Here is a 16,816-nt window from a genome sequence, read left to right as displayed (position 1 = left end):
ATGAATATATCATGAGTCACTCTGCTTCAGCTATTACATTTTCACCTTGCTCTAGATCCACATGCTTTCTGTCCAAGTCGCCAAATTGCCATAGTCATTCCCATCATCCCTAACTTCTAATGGCTTGCAGCATTGTCATCCACTCCCTCCATGTTATGAAAATTTCAACAATCCCTAAAACAATTTAGCAATGCCATAGATCAGAAATCGCAATGTCCTCTCCTTTTTTTAGCATTGCATTAGAGCTCATAGTTCCACTCGTATGAATCCTCCTACCTTAAGGTTAGAATAAAGACTTTGATGATGAGAATTATGTCTTTATTCATAACACAATTAATTAAAATATAAGAACCGTGATTGCCTTTTACCGAAAAAGGGTTTCCCCCACTTTGTATTCCAAAGTAACCAACACCGAACACATAGCATTGCTGGGGCGAGTAGCACATCAAACTCAAAAGAGAAAGAAGAAGAAACAAATGTAGAAGAAGAAACAAATGTCAACAACGACAGATCGACAAAGCGTGGATGACCCGCCATCGACGCGCCCTTCGGAACCAAACTACCACAGCTCACGGCTCCGAACCAAACTACCAAAGGGTGTCGGCTCCGCCCTGTACCAAGCAGCACCTTCGAGAAGGCATGCGATGCCGACGACGCTGCTACCCAGACGAGTCCTAGGGTTTCCCCTGGCACGCGGAGGGAAGTTGGGTATGGCACCGACACCCTCCAGGACGGAATGGTGGCACCCGCCGGTGTCATCGCATCGGAGCCGGACGAACCGTTAAGGATTTCTCCCGCACTCCAAACCGCACCGCCCAACCGGAGCCGACAAGCCAAACCACCGCCCAACACCATGCGCCATCGCAATTGCGCCGCCACCCACGTTGATGCGGCATACCCTACCGCAAACATGTGCGATATACAAGTCATGGTGAATACACCGGTCAATGACAAGGGGTTGCAAGCGACTGCGGCGGTCGTCGACAAAGGGGTGCAAACGGAGGACATAATGGATAAGACGACTACGGTGCAGGTCGGGGAGGCGGATGCCAGAAAGTTAGTTAACCAAGACAAGGACCATAAAATTACAGAAGAGATGACACATCTTTTTTTTGAAAGAAAACATCCACTTTATTAATTGGAAATGATAGTTACATCGTTTATAAGAAGAGGTACAATATTCTCCATAGGCTCCTCAAACTAATCTCTAGTTACAGAACCTTTCGCTAGCCTAGCAAGTTCATGAGCAACCTTATTAGCTACCCTATTACAATGCTCAAATCTAGTCAACGGAAAATCGCATGCCATGAAGTAGCAATCCTCGAATACTGCCGCCGCAACTCCCGCCGATTGTCCTCCATTCTTCATTGTGTCAATGACTTCCATATTATCAGAGTTAATAATAAGACGATTGCATCCCACCTTTTGCGCAAGAATTAAACCAAACCTAAGAGCCATCGCTTCTGCTGTTAGTACATCAGCACACCAATCGATCTTCCAATTTCCGCCAGCAATGAAGTTTCCTTTGTCATCTCTGAGCACCGCACCTGCCATGCCCCTGAGCAGATCATGGTCAAAAGAAGCATCAACATTTAGTTTAACAAAACCCATAGGAGGTCGGCTCCATCCTTCTTTTCTACTAGTCGCACTAGAGGAGTGGGCATTCACATAGTTTGCAGTTATAGCACGAATCCCCATCGAAATCTGATTCACTTCTTGAGATTTCCCTTCATGAACCAACATGCGTCTCTCCCACCATAAATACCAGGCGGTTATCGCGATTAATTCACTTGTATTTTGGCAACCTAATATAGATAGTTCTTGGTGCGGCATAAAAAGTAAAAATTCAAGAACCGCCTCACCCGCACGATCAATAACACAAGCTTTCTTAATTACCTCGTACATCCCCAGCTTTCCCCAAACCTCTTTTGCCTTCTGACACAGAAACAAGATTTGCTTTGTATCTTCTTGCCCATTCGAGCAAGATGGACAAAGGGGCGAAACTTTTATATGTCTATTGGCAAGTGTAACACGACACGGTAGAGTTCCATGCAACGTTTGCCAAATAAATATCTTTACCTTTGTCGGACACGATAATTTCCAAATCTTACCCCAAATAGGATTGACATTGGTACGACCCATACCATTAGTATATTGCAATTTTCTCCCGTGTTGTTGGTTCCATTCCTCCAAATAAGCTGATCGAACAGTGAATACACCATTTTTTGTATAGCTCCAGGCGATGAAATCCGACATATTCTGCATAGGGAGGGGAATCGCGAGGACCCTTTGCACATCAATTGGCCACAAAGTTTGTCTCACCAAATCTTCATCCCAGAAATTTGTGATTGGATCAATAAGATCAGCCACCTTTGACAGAAGTTGCCCACCTCTAGGAGTAATAATTTTCCTATTCGCACAATTCGGAATCCACGCATCTCTCCAAATATCAATGTTTTGTCCATTTCCAACTCGCCAGATATAACCCTTTCTCAAAGAGTTCATTCCCGCCATAATGCTTTGCCAAGTAAAGGAGGATCCCTTCTTTAAACTTGCGTTCATCAAATCTCCCTCAGGGAAATATTTAGCTCCCAAGATGGTTGCACATAAAGATTCCGGATTATCGAGAAGACGCCACGCTTGTTTAGCTAATAGCGCCAGGTTGAAACAGTGTATATCTCGGAAGCCCATCCCTCCTTGATCTTTTGGAACACTCATTTTCCACCATGCCATCCAATGCATCCTCTTCTGATTGTCCTCGTCACCCCACCAAAACTGCGACATCGCGTCAATAATTCCTTTGCAAATTTTTTTAGGAATTTTAAAGACGGACATGGCATAGGTGGGGATGGCTTGTACAACAGATTTGAGCAGAATTTCCTTCCCTCCAGAAGATAACAATTTTTCCTTCCATCCACTAATTTTCATAATGATTCGATCGATCAGGAACTGGAAACAATCACTTTTGTCCATGCCCACATTTGCCGGCAAACCCAGGTATTTGTCATTGAGGGCTTCAGTCATAATATTTAAAATTGTACATATTTGTGCCTTGTCTTCCACTTTAGTATTGGGACTAAAGAATATACTAGATTTTTCAACACTAACCATTTGCCCCGAGGCGGCACAATACAAATCCAAAAGTGATTTCAGCGCCTCCGCACTCCTTGGATTGGCTCGCATAAGGATCAAAGAGTCATCAGCAAAAAGGAGATTAGAAATTGATGGGGCATCTCTGCAAACCTTTATACCGGAAATGTTTCCATTCTCCTCCGCATTAGCTAAAAGGGCAGTCAAACCCTCTGTACATAACAGGAATAAGTAGGGAGAAAGGGGATCTCCCTGCCTCAATCCTCTAGTTGGTTTAAAGCTCTCCATCTCATCATCATTAATACGGACCCGGTACTCCACAGAGGATACACATTTCATAATTAAATTCACCCAACTCTCTTTAAAACCCAATTTTAGCATAATTTCCTTTAAGAAACACCACTCCACTCGGTCGTATGCTTTGTGCATATCTAATTTGATGGCACACAAACCCTCTTTACCCGCCCTTTTCTTTTTAATTGTATGGAAACATTCATATGCCACCAAGATATTGTCTGTAATCAATCTTCCGGGCACAAAGGCACTCTGAGTTGGGCTAATAATATCTGATAGGATTATCTTTAGACGAGCAGCAATCATTTTTGAAATAACCTTATACACCACATTGTACAAGCTAAGTGGTCTAAATTGGATTACCTTTTCAGGAGAGTTAATCTTTGGGATCATTACAATTGCAGTATCATTCCATCCAGTTGGTATAGAACAGGTATTTACCGCTTGGAGAACCTCTTCGGTCAGGTCATCTCCCAACATAGACCAAAATCTTTTGTAAAAAACAGCATGGAGGCCGTCAGGACCCGGCGCTTTTAAATCACCAATGTCAAAAAGGGCCTTTCTAACCTCCTCGGCCGTATAGGGGGCGAGAAGAGCATCATTCATTTCATCGGTCACTTTTCGTTCAACAAGAGATAGAACCTCCAAATTAGGATGGGAAACTTCTGATGTGAAAAGGTTTGAGAAATACCCCATAATGTGATTCTTCATCTTTGTACCATGCACCCAAACACCATTATCATCAAGCAATTTTTTAATCTGATTTCTTTTCTTTCTGGTCGTTGCCGCATTATGAAAAAAGGAGGTGTTACGATCCCCATGCAAAAGCCAGTTTGCGCGACCACATTGTAGCCAGTAAATCTCCTCTTGTTCCGACAGATTTTCAATGAGGACAAGAATCTCCTTTTGTCGCGCTTGAGACTCCGCACACATGGGTCCCCTCCGCAGCCTTTCTAGTTCCTTTTTTAGTTTGTTAATTCTTTTTTTCGGTCCCTTTAGAATATCGCGGTCCCAAATATGCAGATCCGCCTTCACCGCCCGTGTACGCTCAGCGAGAGACGGCCCAATGCCCATCATCTTTGCTTTATCCCACGCTGTACGTACAATTTCTACAACTGTCTCTTCTTTGAGCCATCGAGCTTCAAATTGTTTTGCTCGACCCCTTGGGCGATTAAACATATTCACATCAAAGTAATCTGTATCTAGTATGAGGGGTCACTACTAGAAATACCACTACTAATGGCGCACCTAATATGGCCATTAATGGCGCATCACTGGTGCGCCACTGACAGCACGCCATTAGTAATTTTTACTAATGGCGCACCAGCTGGTGCGCCATTAGTATCTGGTATACTAATGGCGCACCACCTGGTGCGCCATTAGTATATGCGAGGGTGCGCCATTAGTATGCCTCCCAGTTGGCATGTACACCCAGGTGCTTTGGCATACTAATGGCGCACCACCTCTGGATGCGCCATTAGTAACCGCAGCATACTAATGGCGCACTACCCGGTGATGCGCCATTAGTATGCACTGTCATACTAATGGCGCACTATCGTGTGATGCGCCATTAGTATGAATATTAGGTTTTTTTTATTTTTTTATTTTCTGTTTTTTGCACAGGTTACAAAATGTATAATTTGACAAAATATAGACAGCACACATCAACAATAGATTCATCAAATACAATAGAAGATTAGTCTTTGAATACAATTCATCATATTAGTCTCCGAATACAATTCATCATATTAGTCTCCGAATTAAAAAGACCGAACAAAGATAGAACATTATATTACAAGTCTCGAGACCGCGAGTAGCGAGTTTGTCTTCGCATTACAAGTCGATATCGATCATCTAAACTACCATCACATAGAAGAGAGCTGCGGTCATCACGATGAGCATCATCACGATGAAACTCGTCTTCATCCGGTTCCTCCAACGCTCCCTCCCCTCTCCCGCTAGATAGCGGGCGTATCTAGATTCGGCCTCGGCCCTAGTGGTGTACCCTTTGTAACTGTTACCGCTGAATCGGTGAACCTGTCTCCGACACTCCGCCCAGTCATCGTAGACTCCGGGAACCTTACCCTTGTACACGACATATGTCGGCATCACTATGCACTAGCCAAACGAAACGTTAGTACCAATTCACAGACAATACATAAGCAATATATAATTATGCAACAGAACGATCGGAAGAGAAAAGCAAGACATTAATAGCATCGATTACATCTAAGTTGAACGACTCTCAAAACCAAAGAGACATACTACAAGTTCATTAAAGTTTAATTACAACATGAGCCAATCGATGTTTCAGAACTAGACAACTCGACTCAAGGGACCGGAGCGTGGATGAAGCCGTCGTCTATCGTGGGAGTCATGAAAGAACGGGCGTTGTCATCCTGCATTTGTAGCATTGTGTCGATGTCACTGTTGGACGGTTGATTTCTGAGGTAGAACTGCCCCGAGGTACGAAGGACATCTTGATGGATGATTTTCGCAAACTCCGACTGGATGCGAAAGAATTCTTGTCGGAGGTCCGCGCCCTGGATTGCCGACACGCTCGCGGCCCAATCTTGGAGTTTACTCGGTAGCAGAAGTTGATGATGGTCCCGTACGATCGCCCGCATGTGATGGATGGCGTAGTAGGCACCCTTCTGACCGCCAGGCGGCTGCTTGACGCAGCAGAACGTCGTATTGTGGGAGAACACGTGCTTGCCGTACTTACGAATAGGCCTGGTGAAGGTGCCTCCAGATTGGGCGTAGCCGGAGAGAACATCATCAAGAACCTTCTTGACATTTGTGTAGTCTACGTTCGACTGACGGTTCGGGTCGAAATACGTGGCCATGGAATATTTGGGGCTTAGGAGGATGAGCGTGCAACGTGTGTCACTGCAGAAAACACGGAATGTTAAAAGAAAAACGATCGAAAAGTAAGAATTCATATGTTACGGGCCGGTTGAGGGGAGGACTTACTCGGGAAAGTAAGGCACGAGGAAGTTATCCTTATCTTGGTTTGCCAGAATGACGCCTTCGAGGTAAGAACTCGCGACTTGCCGGTCCCCAGCGCTGCCCAGGATCTTGGCACGCATGTAGAAGGGGTCGACTATCACGATGTCTGGGGTCTTGTCGCGAATGATCCGCATCTCCATACTCAGCGAAAATAGCCGAACGAAGGTGTAGTGCAGCGGATGAAGGTTAAACATAGCAAAGATGTCATCAAACCGCAGGACGATCGTACCCCCGATGTCGCCATCCACAAAGCCCTTGCCCTCTGGCACCTTGGCCACGAAAACCGGGTATGCCACATCCTTCTCTCTGAGACGCCGCTTCTCCAAAGAAAGAACACTGTCGTGCAGACTCCGCATAGCACCAGTTGCAGCATTGAGCATATTTGGTGGTAGCATCGGCCTACCCGCCACATGCACCCTCCTCGAGATATCCTGCGGTGAAGGTGGCCCGTCCTGAGCACGGATCGTACTCGGTGCCGGCTGGCTCGCACCCTTCTTAGTCTTTCTTTTGAGTGCCTTCTTCTTCTCCTGTAATGGGACCGAGTTCTGCTCACAGACCGCCTTCTTGAGTGTGTTGGGGCTGATAATATTTCGCACCTCGCCTATCTGAGGCTCGGTGAAGTCGGCAGCTGGAGGCGTCTCCTGAGAGCTGAACGCCAGACGGCGCCTGTTGCAACTTGGCTTCTCTGCGGTACGAGCTAGATCGCACACGTCTTTTGTTGGGTTTGGTTCTTGAGAAGGAGGCCCCATGAAGTCGCCATCGTACCCATGCTCGGCAAAGTACTGATCGACGTTGCCAAATGTATCATTGTCGTCGTCGTCGTCGTTCTGATCCTGTGCCATATGCATGTTTGGATCCAGTGGCATAGGGATGTCCGGCACCGTTACGGCGGTCTTGCCATGGGGCCGACTTGGCGCCGGCACGACTGGCGGTGTTGTCTTTGGGGTGGTGTCCCCCGCCCCCAAACGAATCTGGCTCTTCGGCCAAAGCAGGGGCCAGCTCAGGCAGGCGCTGAGGGTCATCACGTCATCATCGTCGGCCCCGACGGGTCGAATCGGAGGTAACAAGTCGTCGCAGCCTGGCAGCACCCGAACCAGTTGAACCCTAAACAAGTTGGGTGGCATCTGGGTACCGTGGAACAAGGGGTTGCCCGGTTGAACGATTTTGCCCTTGGCGACATCGACCAACTCATTGTTCACGAAGTGGAGGAGAGTGCATGGAACGTCGGCGGCGCCCTGCGAAAACATGTAGGGCGTCAGGGATGCCCAGTCAAAGGCAAGGAGATGAAGTCCTCGGCCGAGAGAGGCTTAATTAGTTACCGTGATGATGGCGTCGAGCTCGGCTAATGTCGAGGCACCGCCAACGGCGGGCGTGCAGTTGACGGAGCGGCCGCTTGCTGAAGAGGTGCCGGCCGGCGTACACCCGGGTGCATTAAGCTCCCGTGCCGGCGTCGGAGACACCAATGCCGCCTCCGCCGGAGGCACCAATGGCCCCGCCATCGCATTATGCGAGTTGCTGGCCGTGAAGCTAGGAATCGGGGGCGGCCCCTGTTGGCCGCCCGCAATCCACGCACTCAACCCCGAGATCAAGGTAGGCACAAGGGCGGTGATCGTCGCTCCAAGTCGTTGTTCCACTTGCTCTTGGACAATCTCCGGAATCCGCGCCACCTGTGCCTTGAGTTCTTGAACCTCTCGCGCCTGGCTTTCCGAGCTGGTCTTTTTCTCCTTCCGCACACCAGCGGTATAGTATGACCCCCATTTTGTCGACAAGCCTTTGCCGGCCACACGACCAGCTGACGTCGGCTTACTGAGCTTATCCTTGTTCTTCATTATATTCAACCCCCTATTTAGAGTGGTGTCCCAAGGGTTGCTCTGAGTCGACCCCGCGCTACTGCTTTCAGTCGCCTGCGGAAGGAATGTGAACCATTTAGAAATTCGGCTTCATTAATTAGAATGCAACCATATGGAGCTAATTACGCGGGGGTGTATTCCTTACCAGAACAAGCTCAAGCCGCCTGGTCTTCGGATCCGTGGTAAGCTCCATCCATTCCGATGATCTTCCTTTTGCCTCTCCTCACGACAACACGACTGGGCTTTGGCGGGTCGGTAATGAAGAAGCATTGGTCCACTTGGGAAGCCAGTACCCATGGCTCATTTTTCGCGGTGACGTTTGCGCCTGCGGTCTTGGATTTGGCTTCGGGTATAACCATGGTGGTGAAATACCGGTCTTCTTTTATGACGTTCTTGGCCCATCTGACACGGAACATCGGGACCTTCTCTCCAGCGTAGCTCAGCTCCCAGATCTCCTCGATCCTTCCGTAGTATCTGTCCTTGTCGTTACCGGTGTAGGATTCCATCGTTACCCCGGAGTTCTGATAACCATCGCTCTTCATGTCCTTGGCCTCGGTGTAGAATGTGTAGCCGTTGATATCGTACGCCTCATAGGTCATCAGGTTGTGCTCGGCGCCCTGTGACAAGGCGAATATGAGTTGTTCTTCCACGGAAGAATCCTCATGTAAAGGGTACGACAGAAGCTTATGCTTGAACCAACGCGTGAAACATGAGTTGTGCTCTTTGAGTATATCTCCGTCCGTCCTCTGTTGGCCTCGGTCATTGTACGTCTTTTTAATAAAGGTTTTGTGCTCTACCAACCAAGGATCGACCACGTCTATGTGTTGTAGCGCGACTAGGTTTGCTCTTTCAAAGTCGGCGAGTCGACCCTCGAAGTCGACATGCATTTCGCGGCGACCCTCACGGTGATCCCATCCAGCGAGCCTGCCGAGGTGCCTGTTGACGGGCAGACCAACGGGGTTCTCGATGCCTAGATAATTCGTGCAGTAGGAGAGGCACTCTTCGGTCAGAAAGCCCCTGGCTATGCTTCCTTCTGGACGTGACATGTTGCGAACGTATCCTTTGATGACACCATTCATCCTTTCGAACGGCATCATGCTGTGCAGGAACATCGGCCCGAGTTGGATGATATCCTCCACTATATGGACCAGCAGATGCACCATAACGTCAAAGAATGCGGGCGGGAAGTACATCTCAAGCTCGCATAGTATCACCACGATCTCTTCCTCATCATCATGTCCTGCATCTTCTACATGATGACTGTGTACAGCATCACAGTCGTGATCATCTCCTAGGGATTCTTCGTCTTCTCGCCCGCCCGAGCCGCGGTGGTTGTCTTGCTGCCCTTCCTCATTTCTTGCCCGGCCCGCATGGACGACTTCGTAGTCATCTTCATCACCTTGCCACCGATAGCCATCCATGAAACCACGCAACAGCAGGTGGTCCCGCACCTGCCCAGAATCCGGGTCCGCAATAAGGCTCTTCAGCTTGCATCTTCGACACGGACATCTTATCTCCGTCTCGTTCTTTTGAAGCATCTCGGCCTTCGCGGACCTCAAAAACCTATTCACGATGCCTTCGGTCATCGTGCGGACCATGGTCGCCTGCGGGGTAGAGCAAAACGATATTTTAGAACCAAACAAAAATTTGGCATGACCTTCCCTAAAAATAGGACCAAAAAGAATGCTTAATGCCAAAATTCTCGCCGAAACGGAAATGAATCAACATTCCGGCAAAATATTGGCAACTATCGCATATCAAATACCGGTACACCTCCAAACACAAACACATATGCAACACCACAAACATATGCAACACCACGAACATACATAGATCTAGCTAGGCCGTAAAAAGTGCATGTGCACATTGTTGTAAGGAGAACAACCTAAATATAGCTTCCCCCTTACTTACCTATTAAAACAAGGTAATTTAACCACTTAATTTGAATGAATCTATGGTGGAAATGAGGTGAAAAAGAGGAGGCACCCGAGACAAGGAGGAGGTGGAGAGAATGAAGTGGGGAGAAAGTGAGTGTGTGTGTAGGAGAGGCTGTCCCAAATATCTTGTTGCTGCCCACTTACTAATGGCGCACCTCTTGCATGGTGCGCCATTAGTACTTACAACTACTAATGGCGCACTTGGGCAGGATACGCCATTAGTATGTTTGGATAGGCGCACTAGTTCAAAAATAAAAATCCTATACTAATGGCGCACCCACTGCCAGGTGCGCCATTAGTAGTTACAACTACTAATGGCGCACTTGGGCAGGATGCGCCATTAGTATGTTTGGATAGGCGCACTAGTTCAAAAAAAAAAGTTTCTATACTAATGGCGCACCTGCTGCCTAGTGCGCCATTAGTAGTTACAACTACTAATGGTGCACTTTGCCGGGATGCGCCATTAGTATGTTTGGACAGGCGCACTAGTTAAAAAAAAAATTGATACTAATGGCGCACCCGTAGCATGGTGCGCCATTAGTTGTTTAAACTCTAATGGCGCATCAGATTGTGGTGCGCCATTAGTATATACTAATGGCGCACCATCTTTCTGGTGCGCCATTAGTGTCAATCCCATCTATAGCCATTTTCCTAGTAGTGGGTCGATAACCAGAGTGTACGTGTTCTTCATTTATGATCGCAGCCTGAGGAAATTTATTCGCCCAGTCCACATTGCAAACTGCATGGTCAAGTCTCTCCCTAATTTCACCTCTCCTCCAGGTGAAGAGATCGCCAATACATCCCATATCCTCTAGACCGCACTCTTGCAAACAATTGCGAAAATCTCTCATCATCGTGTTAGGTCTGGCGTTACCGCCCTCCTTTTCAGAAGACAGTAAAATTTCATTAAAATCAGCCAAGACTACCCAGGGGTGTTTTTGTTGGGGAACGTAGCAGAAATTCAAAATTTTCCTACGTGTCACCAAGATCTATCTATGGAGAAACTAGCAACGAGGGATGGAGAGTGCATCTACATACCCTTGTAGATCGTTAAGCGGAAGCGTTCAAGTGAACAGGGTTGATGGAGTCGTACTCGTCGTGATTCAAATCACCGATGATCAAGTGCCGAACGCACGGCACCTCCGCGTTCAACACACATACAGCCCGGTGACGTCTCCCAAGCCTTGATCCAGCAAGGAGAGAGGGAGAGGTTGAGGAAGACTCCATCCAGCAGCAGCACAACGGCGTGGTGGTGGTGGAGGAGCGTGGCAATCCTGCAGGGCTTCGCCAAGCACCGTGGGAGAGGAGGAGTACTTGTGAGAGGGGGAGGGCTGCACCAGAACTTCGTCTGAAGCTCCCATGCTCCTCCCCACTATATATAGGGGTGGAGGGGCTGGTTTCTTGCCCTCCAAGTCCATTGGGGCGTTGGCCAAGGTGGGAGGAAAGAAATCCCATCATTTCCTTCCCCACCGATTGTTATCCCCCCTTTTTAGGGATCTTGATCTTATCCCTTCGGGATATGATCTTATTCCTTCTAAGGGGGGATCTTGTTGCGCCTTGACCAGGGGTGTAGGGCCTTGCCCCCACTACCCTCGTTCATGTGGGTCCCCCCATGCAGGTGGGCCCCACTCCGGAACCTTCTAGAACCTTCCCGGTACAATACCGAAAAAACCTGAACATTTTCCGGTGGCCAAAATAGGACTTCCCATATATAAATCTTTACCTCCGGACCATTCCGGAACTCCTCGTGACGTCCGGGATCTCATCCAGGACTCCGAACAACATTCGGTAACCACATACAAACTTCCTTTATAACCCTAGCGTCATCGAACCTTAAGTGTGTAGACCCTACGGGTTCGGGAGACATGTAGACATGACCGAGACGTTCTCCGGTCAATAACCAACAGCGGGATCTGGATACCCATGTTGGCTCCCACATGTTCCACGATGATCTCATCGGATGAACCACGATGTCAAGGACTCAGTCGATCCCGTATACAATTCCCTTTGTCTAGCGGTATGTTACTTGCCCGAGATTCGATCGTCGGTATCCAATACCTTGTTCAATCTCGTTACCGGCAAGTCACTTTACTCATTCCGTAACACATCATCCCGTGATCAACTCCTTGGTCACATTGCGCATATGATGATGTCCTACCGAGTGGGCCCAGAGATACCTCTCCGTTTACACGGAGTGACAAATCCCAGTCTCGATCCGCATAAAACAATAGATACTTTCAGAGATACCTGTAGTGCACCTTTATAGTCACCCAGTTACGTTGTGACGTTTGATACACCCAAAGCACTCCTACGGTATCCAGGAGTTACACGCTCTCATGGTCAAAGGAAGAGATACTTGACATTGGCAAAGCTCTAGCAAACGAACTACACGATCTTTGTGCTAGGCTTAGGATTGGGTCTTGTCCATCACATCATTCTCCTAATGATGTGATCCCGTTATCAACGACATCCAATGTCCATAGCCAGGAAACCATGACTATCTGTTGATCACAACGAGCTAGTCAACTAGAGGCTCACTAGGGACATATTGTGGTCTATGTATTCACACGTGTATTACGATTTCCGGATAATACAGTTATAGCATGAATAAAAGACAATTATCATGAACAAGGAAATATAATAATACTTTTATTATTGCCTCTAGGGCATATTTCCAACAGTCTCCGACTTGCACTAGAGTCAATAATCTAGTTCACATCGATATGTGATTAATACTCAAGGTCACTTCCCCATGTGACTTACACCCAAAGAGTTTACTAGAGTCAATAATCTAGTTCACATTTACCATGTGATTAACACTCGATGAGTTCTGGGTTTGATCATGTTATGCTTGTGAGAGAGGTTATAGTCAACGGGTCTGAACCTTTTAGATCCGTGTGTGCTTTACAAATCTCTATGTCATCTCCTAGATGTAGCTACCACGCTCTATTTGGAGCTATTCCAAATAACTGTTCTACTTGGAGCTATACTAAAAGTTGCTCCATTATACGTATCCGGTATTTCTACTCAGAGCTATCCGGATAGGTGTTAAGCTTGCGTCGACATAACTCTTTATGTCGAACTCTTTATCACCTCCATAATCGAGAAAATTCATTAGTCCACTAGTTACTAAGGATAACTTTGACCGCTGTCCTGTGATCCATTCTTGGATCACTCTTGTACCCCTTGACTGACTCATGGCAAGGCACACTACAGGTGCGGTACACAGCATAGCATACTGTTGAGAGCCTATGATAAAAGCATAGGGGACGACCTTCGTCCTTTCTCTCTATTCTGCCGTGGTCGAGATTTTAAGTCTTAACTTCATACCTTACATCTGAGGCAAGAATTCCTTCTTTGACTGATCCATCTTGAACACCTTCAAGATCATGTCAAGGTACGTGCTCATTTGAAAGTACTACTAAGCATTTTGATCTATCTTATAGATCTTGATGCTTATTGTTCAAGTAGCCTAATCCAGGTTTTCCATTGAAAAACAGTTTTCAAATAACCCTATATGCTTTCTAGAAATTCTACATCATTTCTGATCATCAATATGTCAACAACATATACTCATCAGAAATTCTATAGTGCTCCCACTCACTTCTTTGGAAATACAAGTTTCTCATAAACTTTGTATAAACCCAAAATCTTTGATCATCTTATCAAAGCGCACATTCCAACTCCGAGATGCTTACTCCAGTCCTTAGAAGGATCGCTGGTGCTAGCATACCTTTTAGCATCCTTAGGATCGACAAAACCTTTCTGATTGTATTGCATGCAACCTTTCCATACGAAGACTGGTAAGGAAACTCGTTTTGTCATCCATCTGCCAGATTTCATAAATGCACTAATGCTAACATGAATCCGACGGACTTTAAGCATCGCTACGGATGAGAAAATCTCATCGTAGTCAACTCCTTGAACTTGTGAAAAAACTCTTCGCCACAAGTCGAGCTTCATAGATGGTGACATCACCATCCATGTTCGTCTTCTTCTTAAAGATCCATTTATCTCAATGGCTTGCCGATCATCGGGCAAGTCCACCAAAGTCCATGTTTTGTTCTGATACATGGATCCTATCTCGGATTTCATGGCTTCTAACCATTTGTCGGAATTTGGGCCCACAATCGCTTCTCCATAGCTCGTAGGTTCATTGTTGTGTAGCAACATGACCTTCAAGACAAGATTACTGTACCACTCTGAAGTAGTACGTATCCTTGTCACCCTACGAGGTTTGGGAGTGACTTGATCTGAAGTTTCATGATCACTATCATAAGCTTCTACTTCAATTGGTGTAGGTGCCACAGGAACAACTTCCTGTGCCCTGCTACACACTGGTTGATGGTTCAATAACCTCATCAAGTCTCCACCATCCTCCCACTCAATTCTTTCGAGAGAAACCTTTCCTCGAGAAAGGACCCGATTCTAGAAACAATTCATATTGCTTTCGGATCTGAATTAGGAGGTATACCCAACTGTTTTGGGTGTCCTATGAAGATGTACTTTATCCGCTTTGGGTTCGAGCTTAATCCTGAAACTTTTTCACATAAGCGTCGCAGCCCCAAACCTTTAAGAAACGACAACTTAGGTTTCTCTAAACCATAATTCATATGGTGTCATCTCATCGGAATTACGTGGTGCCCTATTTAAAGTGAATGTGGTTGTCTTTAATGCCTAACCCATAAACTATCGTGGCAGTTCGATAAGAGACATCATGGTATGCATCATATCCAATAGGGTGCAACTATGATGTTCGGACACACCATCACACTATGGTGTTCCAGGCGGTATTAATTGCGAAACAATTTCCACAATGTCTTAATTGTGTGCCAAAACTCGTGACTCAGATATTCATCTCTATGATCATATCATAGACATTTTATCCTCTTGTCACAATGATCTTCAACTTCACTCTGAAATTACTTGAACCATTCAATAATTCAGACTTGTGTTTCATCAAGTAAATATACTCAACATTTACTCGAATCATCTGTGAAGTAAGAACATAACGATATCCACTACATGCCTCAGCACTTATTGGATTGCACACATCAAAATGTGTTACTTCCAACAAGTTTCTATCTTGTTCCATTTTACTAAAACTGAGGATTTCAGTCATCTTGCCCATGTGGTATGATTTGCATGTCTCAAGTGATTCAAGATCAAGTGAGTTCAAACGGTCCATTTGCATGGAGTTTCTTCATGCATATACACCAATAGACATGGTTCGCATGTCTCAAACTTTTCAAAACCGAGTGAGCCCAAAGATCCATCAACATGGAGCTTCTTCACACGTTTTATACCGATATGACTTACGTGGCAGTGCCACAAGTAGGTGGTACTATCATTACTATCTTTTGGCATGAACATGTGTATCACTACGATCGAGATTCAATAAACCATTCATTTTAGGTGCAAGACCATTCAAGGTATTATTCAAATAAACAGAGTAACCATTATTCTCCTTAAATGAATAACCGTATTGCGATAGACATAATCCAATCATGTCTATGCTCAACGCAAACACCAATCTCGATGGTAGAGGGAGCGTGCGATGCTTGATCATATCAACATTGGAAACACTTCCAACACATATCGTCAGCTCACCTTTAGCTAATCTCCGTTTATTCCGTAGCCTTTATTTCGAGTTACTAACACTTAGCAACCGAACCGGTATCTAATACCCTGGTGCTACTAGGAATACTAGTAAAGTACACATTAACATAATGTATATCCAATATACTTCTATCGACCTTGCCAGCCTTCTCATCTACCAAGTATCTAGGGTAATTCTGCTCCAGTGGTTGTTCCCCTTATTACTGAAGCACTTAGTCTCGGGTTTGGGTTCAACCTTGGGTTTCTTCACTAGAGCAGCAGCTGATTTGCCGTTTCATGAAGTATCCCTTCTAGCCCTTGCCCTTCTTGAAACTAGTGGTTTCACCAACCATCAACAATTGATGCCCCTTCTTGATTTCTACTTTCGCGGTGTCAAACATCGTGACTACCTCAAGGATCATCATATCTATCCCTGATATGTTATAGTTCATCACAAAGCTCTAGCAGCATGGTGGCAATGACTTTGGAGAAACATCACTATCTCATATGGAAGATCAACTCCCACTCGATTCAAGTGATTGTTGCACTCAGACAATCTGAGCACAAGCTCAACGATTGAGCTTTTCTCCGTTAGTTTGCAGGCTAAGAAAATCGTCGGAGGTCTTATACCTCTTGACGTGGGCACGAGCCTGAAATCCCAATTTCAGCCCTCGAAACATCTCATATGTTCCGCGACATTTCGAAAACTTCTTTGGTGCCTCAACTCTAAACCATTTAACTGAACTATCACGTAGTTATCAAAACGTGTATGTCCGATGTTCACAACATCCACAGACGAGGTTTGGGGTTCAGCACACTGAGCGGTGCATTAAGGACATAAGCTTTCTACTGTCCTCATAATCGCTACTGTCAACTTTCAACTATATTTTCTCTAGGAACATAACTAAACAGTGAAACTAAAGCGCGAGCTTACGACATAATTTGCAAAGATCTTTTGACTATGTTCAGGATAATTAAGTTCATCTTATGAACTCCCACTCAGATAGACATCCCTTTGGTCATCTAAGTGATTACATG

The sequence above is a fragment of the Triticum dicoccoides genome, chromosome 5A, assembly GCF_002162155.2.
Source record: "Triticum dicoccoides isolate Atlit2015 ecotype Zavitan chromosome 5A, WEW_v2.0, whole genome shotgun sequence".
Taxonomy (NCBI): Eukaryota; Viridiplantae; Streptophyta; class Magnoliopsida; order Poales; family Poaceae; genus Triticum; species Triticum dicoccoides.
The sequence above is the reverse complement of the archived record's forward strand: the minus strand, read 5'-3'. Positions refer to the sequence as shown.